Source organism: Arachis hypogaea, chromosome 15, assembly GCF_003086295.3.
Source record: "Arachis hypogaea cultivar Tifrunner chromosome 15, arahy.Tifrunner.gnm2.J5K5, whole genome shotgun sequence".
Taxonomy (NCBI): domain Eukaryota; kingdom Viridiplantae; phylum Streptophyta; class Magnoliopsida; order Fabales; family Fabaceae; genus Arachis; species Arachis hypogaea.
The window spans coordinates 92,800,875-92,815,419 of NC_092050.1; the positions used below are offsets into that span (position 1 = coordinate 92,800,875).

Here is a 14,545-nt window from a genome sequence, read left to right on the forward strand (position 1 = left end):
TGACTCAGGTGACACCCACATGGCGGACCCACCTAAAAGAATCACCTTAAAAGAGGTCGGAGCTCCTGATCTTGACTTGCAACCACTTTAAATCTTGTATCCGGCCTTAGACCCAAATTTTGAGCTCAAGTTTGGCACGATAAACTTACTCCCCAAGTACAATGGACTGCCTGGAGAGGATCCCTTGAAGTATCTCAAGGATTTCCAAGTTGCCTGTGCAACCACAAGAAGACATGGGGCCAATGAAGCTGCAGTGTTGGTCTTCGCCTTTCCTTTCTCTTTGAAGGGAAAAGTGAAGGAGTGGTTTTATACTCAGATAGGTGAAGTTAGATCCAACTGGGACTTGTTGCGTAAAGAGTTTTTGGAAAAGTTCTACCCTCCCCAGAAAATAGATAAGTTGCGAAGAGAGATTTCTTGCATTGTACAACGGGATGGGGAGACTTTGTATGAGTATTAGGAGAGATTCAAGAAGTTACTGGAGGCTTGTCCTCACCATCGGATTCATGAGTTGGTTCTTACCAGTTATTTCTATCAAGGAATGCATCACCAAGACAAGCTTCTCCTGGATGCCGTGAGTGGAGGTTCATTGACCAAGAACAAGACCACTGCAGAAGCATGGGAAGTTATATCAGACTTGGCAGACTCCACTCAACACTCAAGGGCGAGGAGCCCACAACCAAAAGCTGTGAATGAAGTTTCTCCCTCCGGAGATGCTATTTTGACCAAGACCCTTGGCGAAATGACAATTATGTTGCGACAACTCACCCAAGGCAACAAATTCCTCAAGCTTTGATAAGTGCTCCACCTCAACCTCAAAGGATCGAAGGACCACCAAGGGTATGTGGTGTTTGTGCGTGTAACACTCATTACACCGATGAGTGTCCTCAGCTCCAAGAGGACACTACATTGGCGGTAGCTAACTCTTACACACAAAAACCAAATTACAACCAAGGATCCAACCAACAATGAGGAAATCAAAACCAAGGGTGGAGGGATAACTCAAACCAAAGGTGGAACCAAGCACCTCAAGCACATTCCAACCAAAATGCCCAAGTCTACTACTATCAACAACCCCAAGGTCAACCACAATACCGACAACCATACCAACAACCCCCACAATCTCAACCTCAAGGGAAGTACCAACCCCCACATAGTAGGCCTAGGCCTCCTCAAGTTAACCAAGCCCTTCCCTCCAGCCAACCTCACATGAATGACACAATTCACACCTTCATGCAAGAACAACGAGATTTTCACAAGAAACAAGAAACATATATGGCTACAATAGCCGATGCCCTTTTCCGTTTGACTCTTCCTCCTCAAACCGCACAAAACACCCAACAAGCTTCAACCTCAAGTAGTTTGCCCTCCCAACCTCAACCCAACCCTAAGGGTAGCATCAATACCATTACTCTTAGGAGCGGCACTAAATTAGATAAGAATGTTGCTATACCTACAAAGTTGAGTGAGGAGACAAACAATAAAGATGTGGGAGATGAAGTGGAGGTGATGAGGGATAAAGATGAAGGTGTTGATAAGAGCAAGGAAGAACCACCCAAGGTCAAGGAGCCAAAGAGAAAGACTTTGCTTGAAGAGCCTTTGCCCATTCCATTCCCAACTTTAGCCAAGAAGGCCAAGAAACAAGAAGAGCTTGACCCCACTATGGTGGAAGTTTTCAAGAAGGTTAAAGTCACCGTCCCTCTCTTCCATGCAATTTAACAAGTGCCAAGATATGCCAAGTTCCTTAAAGATGTTTGCACTCATAAAGAAAAGCTTGGCATCCTCAACACAAGGCCGGTAGATGATTCTATCTCCTCCTTACTTCCTGAAAAATACAATGATCCCGACCCATGTTTGGTCACTTGCTTGATTGGCTGAATTAAATTCATGAACTGTATGTGTGATCTGGGGGCATGTGTGAGCATTATGCCACTCCCCATTTATGAAAGATTGAATTTGTCACCCCTAAAGAGGTCCGGGGCGAGGTTTGTGCTAGCCGATAAGAGTATTGTGTCCGTTGTTGGGATTGCCGAAAATGTCCTAGTCAATATTCAAGGATTGCTCTTTCCAGTTGATTTTCACATTTTGGAGACACCTCCCATTGACTCAAACAAGCCATCATCCATACTCCTTAGAAGGCCATTCTTAAAGATAGCCCGTTTCAAGCTAGATGCACATTCAGGAGTCTATTCTTTTGAGGCAGATGACAAGTTAGTCAAGTTCACCTTGGAGGAGTCCAACAAGCCCGTTCTTGAAGCGTATTCTATTTTTGGTTGCGACGTAGTTGAAGAGCAAGTCATTGAGGATGGCAAGGAGCAAAAAGAAGAGGATGTTGCCAAGAGATCAAGTTCAAAGAATCATACTCATCACACTGAACCCAAAAATGCCAAGGAGTTGGAGATCTTCCTCCTTAGTGAAGTTCCCAAGTGACCAATGAAGCCATGCAAGTCCAACTTAGGACTCTAAAACCAAAGTGCTTGGTGGGAGACACCCCACCATGGTGACATTATTTGATGCACGAAAACTTGTCTCTCAACAAAATTTCCTTCGGCAAGTATACCGAATTGTCGTCAAGTAAAAACTCACAATAGAGTGAGGTTGAATCCCACAGGGATTGATTGGTCAAGCAACTTTAATTAGAAGAATGTTCTAGTTGAGCGAAGCAGAAATTTGAGTTGAGTAATTGCAGGAATTTAAATGGCGGAAAAGTAAATAGCAAAAAATGTAAATGCCAGAAATAAATGGCAAAATGTAAAGGGCGGAAAGTAAACTGCAGAATCTTAAATGGGGATTTGGGAAGATGAGCATAAAAGTAAATGGAAGATAATAAAGAGAATGGGTAAGATCAGAAATGGGGGATTCATTGGGCTCAGGAGATGTTGTATTCTCTGGATCAAGTTCATTCTCATCTCTTCCTCAATCAATGCATTCATTGATCTCCTTGGCAATCTTAAGTGATTGGATTCCAATTCCTTGGCAACCCAATCTCTCTAAACTTGAACAATTGCCCAATTCCTTGATTTAATTGCTCATGAGAATAGATGAAGTGTGGTCACTGATTATACCACATGCATTCCCAAATCAAAGTATTAGTAGGATTATATGTCACTATATCCATCCAAACCCCAATTTGGTCCAACATAAGAAAGCATTTCTAGCATGATCTCTTCATTCCTCTTCCAAGGTTTCGAAGAGATCCAAGTATGAATAGCTTCTTTTCCAAGACAACTACCCAATTAGATGAAGATTGAAAGCTTTCTAGTAAAATCAAGAGAAAAGAAAGAAGAAGAATAATGAAAACTATTATTGATCCATCAAATTACAATAGAGCTCCCTAACCTAATGAAAAGGGTTTAGTTGTTCATAGCTCTGGGAATGGAAAGCAAAAATGAAAACTACATTCTGAAATTAAAACTAGAAGTTGCAGAGAAAGTAAAATATACAGAGTGTAATTCTCCAAAATGCCAAAAGCTCCCTTACTAGTTCAAAACTATTCCTATATATACTACTCTTCTGATCTTCTAGTTGGCTCTTCAAGTCTTGGATATGGGCCTTTGATCTTTAGTTGAAGCAGTTATAGTCTTCATTGGGCTTGGCTTTGCTTGCAGAGAGAAAGTGAGTCAGGCATGGTAGCAAGTTAGTTAGGACGTTAGTGGCGTTAACGTTAAGTATAAATTTGGGTTCGAAAGCGTTAGTGACGATAACCTTTTTCACTAACGCTCCAAACCTAATTGACCCACGTTAACTTCAACGTTAGTGGCACTAACGTGACCACTAACGTTGGCTCTTGGTCTTTCGCAAACGTTATTGGCATTCACTTTTCCAATAACGTTGCTCCTTACTTCTTTTCCCCACGTTAGTGATTCACGTTAGTGTAACTAACGTGGCCCTTAACGTGGACATGCCCAAGCTTTGAGAGCGTTAGTGACACTCACCTTTGTCACTAACGCTTCAAACGCCCCTTCTTCCCATGTTAGTGCCTCACGTTAATTGCATTAACGTGACCACTAACGTGGTGGTGATTGCCATTTCCAACGTTAGTGACAAAGGTGAGTGTCACTAACATTGGCCCATCATTCCTTGCTCCTCCCACGTTAGAGTTCACGTTAATTGGATTAACGTGACTCTTAACGTGGTCAAGTGTGCCCTTTTTGGAACGTTAGTGGTATTTACTTTTACCACTAACGTTGGAGCTCCCCTATTCATCCACGTTAGCTTCCACATTAATGTAATTAACGCGGCTACTAACGTGGGCTATGATGGCTTTCGAAGGCGTTATTGGTGATCACTTTTTCCATTAACGTTGCAAGCTAGCTCCCATTCCACGTTAGTGGTGACGTTAGTTAGACTAACGTGGCTACTAATGTGGCTCTTCCTTGCTTTCTTTATCCTGAAATCAAGCAAATAAAGTGCATCAAAGCTTGGTTCTTAATCATGAGATCATACATCATCCATTTTATCATTCAATTCATGTATAATTCTCATGAAATCATGTAAATTTCACAATGTTTGCTTGAATCAAGATGTGAGTATTTATCCAAAACTTGCTTATTTACTAAGAAAATGCATGAAACTACCCTAAAATAGTAAAGAAATGGTCAGTGAAACTGGCCAAAATGCCCTGGCATCACAACACAAAACTTAAAGCTTGCTTGTCCCTAAGCAAGTACTGAAACATAAGAATGATGAATGAAAGAACAAGAGAAACAAGTTCTTATTATATAAGTAAAGTTCTTGGTTTATGGGGTTTCATGCATAGCAACTTAGGTTCATTCCTTTACTGGTTTCCAGGTCCTCATCATGCTCTTGAATACTTGCTTAGTTGCATCCTATGAGATCTTTATTCCTTGATATCCCTTTCTTTTCAGGGTTTATTGCATTCTTAGGCTAAGTGCTCTGTGAGAGGGCGACTCTTTAAAATAAGCTTTCAACCAACACTCCCGAACCAGTTAGTTCAAGGTGTTAGGTGTTGAAACACCCCTAAGGACCTACTTCCTCAAGTCTCTCTCCCCCATACATGCACACTACAGGCATATGGTTTATTATTTTCTTTTACTTGAGGTCTTGGTGTCCAGCATCTCTTTGGATCACTAAATGTTTTGTAGCAAGGTTACTCTTGATAGTGGATTTTCAGTTGATAATCCTGAGTTAGTTAACCCAAGTTACCAAGTGATGAAGCACTCCAGAGAACTTATTCATCCAAGCAGATCCTTTGTACAGGAACACCACAGACACATCCCTCAAGATTTAAACCCTTGGTGCCTAGCCTTATTTCTTATTATACTTCTTTCTTTTTCCAAACTCTTATTGTCCTTTCTCTTTTTCTTATTGGGGTCTTGTTGTTTAGCTAGTCTCATAGAATGTGCTTCAAGCATGTTCTTCAATACCCATGAGTGCCCTTATACCTTATAGGTGATCCAACTTAGCTAATCTATTATCACCCCACAAACTTTGAGAACTTACTTCACAATATGAACCCCACTCTAGTTTTCCATAACATTTTTCTTTTATTTAACCTTAAAGAGCAAGCATACAATTAAGCAAGGTGGAAGTGAAAACAAGTAACTTGGACCAGCACACATAGAACTAATAACTGAAAATTCTAAAGACAGAATTGAAAATGCCTAAGCTACTATGGAAGCATGTTCTATTTCATACATGATTTTCCTTATTTAAACATTGAAAGAAAGAAAAATGAAAAGGAACTCCGCCACCTTTTACTCATGAGGGTGTCCATGCTCTCTCTCTTGTTTGTCCTCTTTGTGTCCTTCTTGAGTGCTTGAGCCCCCATTTCCCTTGCGCTTTCCGACCAACTTTTTCCAGAAGCCCGCATCTTCCATCTTCTTTTTCAATGTTTCCTTCTACTGTTTCACCTTCCCTTCCTCTTGTTCTGTTAGATCTTTGTGAAGTGGCCGAACCCTCCTTCTTCAATTGTCCCATTAATTTCTTCCAATCTTCCCTTCATTTCTCCTACAAGATAAAAGGAATGTAATTAATGAATTTGGATAGTGGCGGTAAGAATTAAAAAGTAAAATAACTACTTTTTAAAATTTTTGTTTTTACTAACTAAGTGCTATTCATGAATATAACCTAACTGACTAATTCATTGTCCATGTATGCAACATTAGTGACACCAAACTTAGTTTGTGGCCATGTGGTATAAAAGATTTTTTCAAGGCTCTAAGAGTAACACAACATGAATCGCATTTTATGTTCTCTTAGTGTGCCTTGAACACCAAACTTGTTGTTCACTATATGTTGCATAGAAGGATTCAATTTAGTGTTTGTCAAAGTTGATTTGGAGTTCACGAACCTTGCTTTATTAACTACTTTAAGCATCCTAAAAAGAAACTAAAAGGATATAAAGCATATAAAACATGGGTTGCCTCCCATGAAGTGCTTCTTTAGCGTCATTAGCTTGACGTTTTTTTTTTTCTTTTTTCAGGGGGGTTGGTAATGCTTCAAGTCTTCCCCTCTCGCAGTGAATCTATCTCCGTTGGTTTCATTAAGAATCTCCACATGTTCCAAGGATAGAATTCTGCTGATGGTATAGAATTTAGGTAGCTGAGATGGAATGGTGGGTAGATGAGGTAGAATAACTGGGAAATGGGCAGATATTACTTTATCCCCCAGAGAGAAGTCTTCTGTAGGGATCTTCTTGTTCCTCTATCCCCTTGGTGCCTTCTTTCTTGTTTCTTTTAATGCTCTCTTGCTCCTTGTGGCTTCTTTTCCCAGGGAGATTTTATTGCTGGTCTCATATGACTCTGGTGATTTTAGCTCCTCTTGGGTTTCCTTTAGCTGTGGTGGCTTCTGATTGTATTGCTTGTCAACCAAAGGGATTCCTAGGGTTATTGTTTGTGCTTCAGTGCTTGTCTCTTCCACCAGTGCCTTATTATGATCCTCCTTTGATTCCTTGTTTTCTTGATCTGCTTCTTGTGAGGGTTTGAAGACTTTGAAGGTAAGTTGTTCATCATGTATCCTCAGTATTAGCTCTCCTCGCTCCACATCTATAAGTGCTCTGGCTGTAGCTAGGAATGGTCTTCCCAATATGATTGGATGGAGGTAACTCTCTTCCATTTCCAATATGACAAAGTCTATGGAAAGGAAGTAGTTCCCAACCTTTACCAACACGTTTTCAACCACTCCTACTGCTTATTTTTGAGTTTTGTCAGCCAGCCTGATGACTACATCTGTGGGCATTAGCTCATTGATCTGCAGCTTCTTCATGAGGGATAGAGGCATTAAATTAATGCTTGCTCCCAGATCACAGAGTCCCTTATCAATCACTGTTTCTCCTATGGCACAGGGGATGTGAAAACTCCCTGGATCCTTCCTTTTTGTAGGCAACTCTGGTTGAATGAGAGCACTGCACTCCTTATTCATCACTATTGTTTGCGCTCCTTTGAGTGAGCTTTTCATGGTCAGCAGCTCCTTCATACACTTAATGTATGAGGGCATTTGTTGGAGAGCCTTGATGAATGTTATGTTTACATGGAGAGATTCAAACATGTTGAGGAACTTTGAGTATATTCTCTTTTCTACACCACCCTTGAGTCTTTGGGGAAAAGGTGCATAGAGGTTTAGAATCTCCTTCTGTGTAGTTTTGGTTTCTTGGTTACTCTCTTCTTGTTTATCTGCTGAAGTATCTCCAGAGTGTTCTAAGGGTTTGTTCAGCTCTTCCTCAGTCCCCTTATCACTTATAGTTACCATCTTGCATTCTTCCCATCTTACTTTCTTTGCTTCACCTCTCGGGTTTTTCTCTGTGTCACTTGGGAAGCTGTCAGTAGGTTTGGGAATCTTCTCAGAGAGGTATCCAACTTGAAATTCCAGCCTCTTGATGGTGTCTCCCTGGTTTTTGATATTGGCTCGCACCTCCTCCTTGAACACCTTGTTGTCTTGGATTTCCTTGCATATGTCTTCAAGTAGAGTCTCAATCCTTGAGAGTCTATCTTCGGATGATGGTGAGTTGACATTGGAGAGATGAGAAGGGCCATTTTGGTTTTGATATGGATGTTGCGAGGTATTGTTAGGTGGGTGCTGATATGATCTCTGTGTGGAATATTGGTGAGCTGCGTTCTTGTTGGAGTTGTGACGTCTCTGATCTTGGCCTTGATCTTGTTGATTTTCCCACCAAAGTTTGGGTGGTTGAAAAGAGCGAAACTCTCACGCGATCTAGAATTTTCGCAAATAAATTCCCATTGTAAGTATAGCTTCTAGACCGACAAGAATTACTTTCTTACAAAAGTTTTGGTTTGCACAAGTAACAAATCCCTTTGAAATTGATAACTGGAGTATTTAACCTCGGGTCGTCTTCTCAAGGAATTGCAGGGAGGTGTTCTTATTATTGGTTGTGAGTCTTGTAAATTGGGGATTTTTTAAAATAAGGAACAAGTAATGTAAAATAACAAGTCGTTAAAATAATAACTAATAAAGCTCTTGGCAAGGTATGAGAATTAGAAGTCTTATCCTAGTTATCCTTATCGATGGTGATGAGAATTGAGTTTTAATCCCACTTAGTTAACCTTTACTAAAGCAAAGGAAAGTCAAGTGGACTAATTAGTTTGATCCTCAAGTCCTAGTTAATTCCTGTGGGAAGACTAGCTTTAGAGCGATCTAGATCAATTAGTAATCTGCCAATTTCAACCACTGCTGAGTTTGACAACTCAAGTGTTACCAATTACTTAACCAAAGCCAAAAGGAAGAAAATATCTAAATAAAATTAAAAGTATTCATAAATAGAATAAAGCAATCATAAATCTGAAACACATCAAATTACGTTTAAACATAAATTCAAATCTAACATGGAAAAGTTCATAAAGTAAATTGGGAAAATAAATAAAAGGAATGTTGAACCTGAGAAGCAGTTGAAATCCTAAATCCTTTAAGAGGAATCCTAATCCTAAAACCTAAGAGAGAGGAGAGAGCCTCTCTCTCTAAAAACTACATCTAAATTATGAAAAGTGAATTATGAGTGTCTTGATGAATGGATGCATTCCCCCACTTTATAGCCTCTAATCTGTGTTTTCTGGGCTGAGAACTGGGTCAGAAACAGCCCAGAATTCGCTGGTTTTGAATTCAAACATGCTGGTTTTTTGCCACTACGTTGTGTCCGCGTAGATCACTCGTTCACGTCACTTATCGTCAAAGAAACTATGGCAAATTATATATCAAATTGAAGCCCCGGACATTAGCTTTCCAACGCAACTAGAACCGCATCATTTGGACCTCTGTAGCTCAAGTTATGATCGTTTTAGTGCGAGAGGGTCAGGCTAACAACTTTGCAGTTCCTTCAACTTCTTGCATTCCTTCCACTTTTGCATGCTTCCTTTTCCATCCTCTAAGCCATTCCTGCCCTATAAACTCTGAAATCACTTAACGCACATATCAAGGCATCGAATGGTAATAAGAGAGGATTAATATTAGCAAATATAAGGCCAAAGAAGAATGTTTTCAATCATAGCACAAAATCAGGAAGGAAAACGTAAACTACTCATGCAAATCATATGAATAAGTGTATGAAAGATTGATAAAATCCACTCAATTGAGCACAAGATAAACCATAAAATAGTAGTTTATCAACCTCCCCACACTTAAATATTAGCATGTCCTCATGCTAAGCTTAAGAGAACTAAAAGAGTGAAGGGGAATGGTAGAATGTATGAAATGTAACCTATGAATACAACTAAATGCAGAATGCTCTTTTTTTTTCAACTTGGTTAAAAGTAAACAAATCCTTCAAGAACAAATATGAACTGGATTTCACTAATTCAAATCATAAAATAAAGTACAAGTAAACTTGCAGAAGAAAATAGCTCATGAAAGCCGGAACAAAGAATCGAGCATCGAACCCTCACTGGAAGTGTATGCACTCTAATCGCTCAAGTATTTAAGGTTCAATTCTCTCAATTCTCTACTAACCTTGCTTTCTAAGGCTTGCTTTTCTTCTACCAATCAACAAAAATTTAACGGATAAATACACATATCAAGAGGTCTTTTAAGGGTTGTGATGAGCGGATAATTTATACGCTTTTTGGCATTGTTTTTACATAGTTTTCAGTATGATTTAGTTAGTTTTTAGTATATTTTTATTAGTTTTTAATTAAAAATCACATTTCTAGACTTTACTATGAGTTTTTGTGTTTTTCTATGATTTCAAGTATTTTCTGGCTGAAATTGAGGGACCTGAGCAAAAATCAGATTCAGAGGTTGAAGAAGGACTGCAGATGCTGTTGGATTCTGACCTCCCTGCACTCAAAGTGGACTTTCTGGAGCTACAGAACTTCAAATGGTACGCTTCCAATTGCATTGGAAAGTAGACATTCAGGGCTTTCCAGAAATATATAATAGTTCATACTTTTCCCGAGTTTAGAGGACGAAAACTGGCGTTGAATACCAGTTCCATGTTGCAGTCTGGCGATCAGCGCCAGAAACAAGTTGCAAAGTGGAGTTCAACGCCAGAAACATGTTACAAACTGGCGTTCAACTCCAAGAATGAACTCTCCACGTGTAAACATCAAGCTCAGCCCAAGCACACACTAAGTGGACCCCGGAAGTGGATTTTTGCATCATTTACTCATTTCTGTAAACCCTAGTAACTAGTTTAGTATAAATAGGACTTTATGCTATCTTTGTAAAAGATCTTTGATTAGTTTTATTCTATCTTAGACTTTCATGGGGGCTGGCCATTCGGTCATTCCTGGACCATTATCACTTATGTATTTTCAAACGGTAGAGTTTCTACACTCCATAGATTAAGGTGTGGAGCTCTGCTATTCCTCATGAATTAATACAAAGTACTACTGCTTTTCTATTCAATTCAAGCTTATTCCTATTCTAAGATATCCATTCGCACCCAAGAACATGATGAATGTGATGATTATGTGACTCTCATCATCATTCTCACCTATGAATGCGTGCCTAACAAACACTTTTGTTCTACATGCAAACAAGCTAGAATGAGTATCTCTTGGATATCTAATACAGAGGACCGAGTCCGAGATATTGGAATCTTCGTGGTATAAGTTAGAACCCATGGATGGCCATTCCTGAGATCCGGAAAGTTTAAACCTTGTCTGTGGTATTCCGAGTTGGATCCGGGAAGGGATGGCTGTGACGAACTTCAAACTCGCAAGTACTGGGCGTAGTGACAGACGCAAAAGGAGGGTGAATCCTATTCCAGTATGATCGAGAACCTCCAGATGATTAGCCATGCAGTGACAACGCATTGGACCATTTTCACAGAGAGGATGGGAAGTAGCCATTGACAATGGTGATGCCCTACATACAGCTTGCCATGGAAAGGAGTAGGAAGGATTGGATGAAGACAGCAGGAAAGCAGAGGTTCAGAGGGACGAAAGCATCTCTATACACTTATCTGAAATTCTCACCAATGAATTACATAAGTACCACTATCCTATTTTATATTTTATTTATTTTCATCCACTATAATTTCTTAAAACAATTTAATCCGCCTGACTGAGATTTACAAGATGACCATAGCTTGCTTCATACCAACAATCTCCGTGGGATTCGACCCTTACTCACGTAAGGTATTACTTGGACGACCCAGTGCACTTGCTGGTTAGTTGCGCGAAGTTGTGAAGTTATGTTTGGACCATGGTATTGTGCACACGTCTTTGGAGCCATTACCAGGGAATCAATTTTGAACAACAATTTCACATCTAGATCACAATTTCACACACCAAGTTTTTGGCGCCGTTGCCGGGGATTGTTCGAGTTTGGACAACTGACGGTTCATCTTGTTGCTCAGATTAGGTAATTTTATTTTAATTTTAAGTTTTTTTTATTTCTTATTTTCGAAAAATACAAAAAAAAAACCTTACAAAATCATAAAATCAAAAAATTATTTTTTGTGTTTCTTGCTTGAGTCTAGAGTCAACTTTTAAGTTTGGTGTCAATTGCATCTTTTTAATTTTCTAAAAATTATTTTAAAAAATTTCATGCATTGCATTCTTCATGATCTTCAAGTCGTTCTTGGCCAGTCTTCTTGTTTGATCTTCATATTTTCTTGTTTTGTGTCTTTTCTTGTTTTTCATATGCATTCTTGAATTATTAATATCTAAAGAATAAAATTTTTTTAAGTTTGGTGTCTTGCATGTTTTCTTTTCTTGAAAATTTTTCAAAAATAAGTTTTTGGTGTTCATCTTGACATTCAAAGTGTTCTTGGTGTTCATCTTGAAACTCATAGTATTCTTGCATGCATCTTTTATTTTAATCCAAAATTTTTATGTTTTGCATCAATTTTATGTTTTTCTCTCTCTTCATTAAAAATTCAAAAATCAAAAAATTATCTTTCCCTTATTTCACTCATAATTTTCAAAAATTTGATTTGATTTAGTCAAAAGTTTTTAAAATTTAGTTGTTTCTTATGAGTCAAATCAAATTTTCAATTTGAAAATCTTATCTTTTTCAAAATCTTTTTCAAAAATCAAATCTTTTTCATCTTTCTTATTTTATTTTCGAAAATTTTAAAAATATTTTTCAAAAATTTTTTTCTTAATTTTATCTCATAATTTTCGAAAATATTATCAACAATTAATGTTTTGATTAAAAAATTTCAAGTTTGTTACTTGCTTGTTAAGAAAGATTCAAACTTTAAGTTCTAGAATCATATCTTGTAATTACTTGTGAGTCAAGTCATTAATTTTGATTTTAAAAAAAATTTCAAATCTTTTTCAAAGCTAATTTTAATCATATCTTTCTAGCATATCTTTTTAAATCATAAATTTTTTCAAAAAATTTGATTTTAAAATATCTTCTCTAACTTCTTATCTTCTTATCTTTTCAAAATTTATTTTCAAATCCTTTCTCAACTAACTAATTGACTTTTTGTTTGTTTCTTATCTTTTTCAAAATCACCTAACTACTCTTCCCTATCTAATTTTCGAAAATACTTCCCTCCTTTTCAAAATTTCCTTTTTAATTAACTAATAGTTTTAATTTTTAATTCAATTTCAAATTTAATTTTCGAAATTTAACTTTAAAATTTTAATTTTTATATTAATTAATTTTCGAAATTCCCTCTCTCTCATCTCCTTCTATTTATTTATTCATCTACTAACACTTCTCTTCCACCCAAGAATTTGAACCCCTTCTTCTCCTCTGAGTTCGAATTCTTCACTTCTTCATTCTTATTCTTCTTTTCTTCTACTCACACAAGGGAACCTCTATACTGTGGTAAAAAGGATCCCTATTATTATTTTCTGTTCCCTTATTTTTCATATGAGCAGGAGCAAGGACAAGAACATTCTTGTTGAAACAGACCCTGAACCTGAAAGGACTCTAAAGAGGAAACTTAGAGAAGCTAAAATACAACAATCCAGAGACAACCTTACAGAAATTTTTGAAAAGGAAGAGGAGATGGCAGCCGAAAATAATAATAATGCAAGGAGGATGCTTGGTGATTATACTACACCTACTTCCAAGTTTGATGGAAGAAGCATCTCAATCCCCACCATTGGAGCAAACAATTTTGAGCTGAAACCTCAATTAGTTGCTCTAATGCAACAAAACTGCAAATTCTATGGACTTCCATTAGAAGATCCCTACTAGTTTTTAACTGAGTTCCTGCAGATCTGTGAGACTGTTAAAACTAATGGAGTAGATCCTGAAGACTACAGGCTCATGCTTTTCCCTTTTGCTGTAAGAGACAGAGCTAGAACATGGTTGGACTCACAACCTAAAGATAGCCTGAACTCTTGGGATAAGCTGGTCACGGCCTTCTTGGCTAAGTTCTTTCCTCCTCAAAAGATGAGCAAGCTTAGAGTGGATGTTCAGACCTTCAAGCAAAAAGATGGTGAATCCCTCTATGAAGCTTGGAAAAGATACAAGCAGATGACCAAAAGCTGTCCTCCTGACATGCTTTCAGAATGGACCATTCTGGATATATTCTATTATGGTCTGTCTGAGTTCTCCAAGATGTCACTGGACCATTCTGCAGGTGGATCCATTCACCTAAAGAAAATGCCTGCAGAAGCTCAAGAACTTATTGACATGGTTGCAAATAATCAATTCATGTATACTTCTGAGAGAAATTCCGTGAATAATGGGACGCCTCAGAAGAAAGGAGTTCTTGAAATTGATGCTCTGAATGCCATATTGGCTCAGAACAAAGTGTTGACTCAGCAAGTCAACATGATTTCCCAAAGTCTGAATGGATGGCAAAATGCATCCAACAGTACTAAAGAGGCATCTTCTGAAGAAGAAGCTTATGATCCTGATAACCCTGTAATAGCAGAGGTAAATTACATGGGTGAACCTTATGGAAACACCTATAATTAATCATGGAGAAATCATCCAAATTTCTCATGGAAGGATCAACAAAAGCCTCAACAAGGCTTTAATAATGGTGGAAGAAACAGGCTCAGCAATAGCAAGCCTTTTCCATCATCTTCTCAGCAACAGACAGAGAACTCTGAACAAAATACCTCTAATTTAGCAAACTTAGTCTCTGATCTGTCCAAGGCCACTTTAAGTTTCATGAGTGCAACAAGGTCCTCCATAAGAAATTTGGAGGCACAAGTGGGCT

General features: G+C 38.2%; 2 non-coding genes across 2 annotated transcripts; both read right to left on the minus strand.

The window, feature by feature from the left end:
• Window positions 1-394: 394 nt before the first annotated feature.
• LOC112753844 (small nucleolar RNA R71) lies at window positions 395-501 on the minus strand. Its single transcript, XR_003178208.1, has one exon. It is a non-coding gene; the product is annotated as a small nucleolar RNA R71 (small nucleolar RNA).
• A 13,272-nt stretch (window positions 502-13,773) lies between these two features.
• Window positions 13,774-13,881, minus strand: LOC112753072 (small nucleolar RNA R71). The gene has a single exon (XR_003177472.1). It is a non-coding gene; the product is annotated as a small nucleolar RNA R71 (small nucleolar RNA).
• Between the last annotated feature and the right edge of the window lie 664 nt (window positions 13,882-14,545).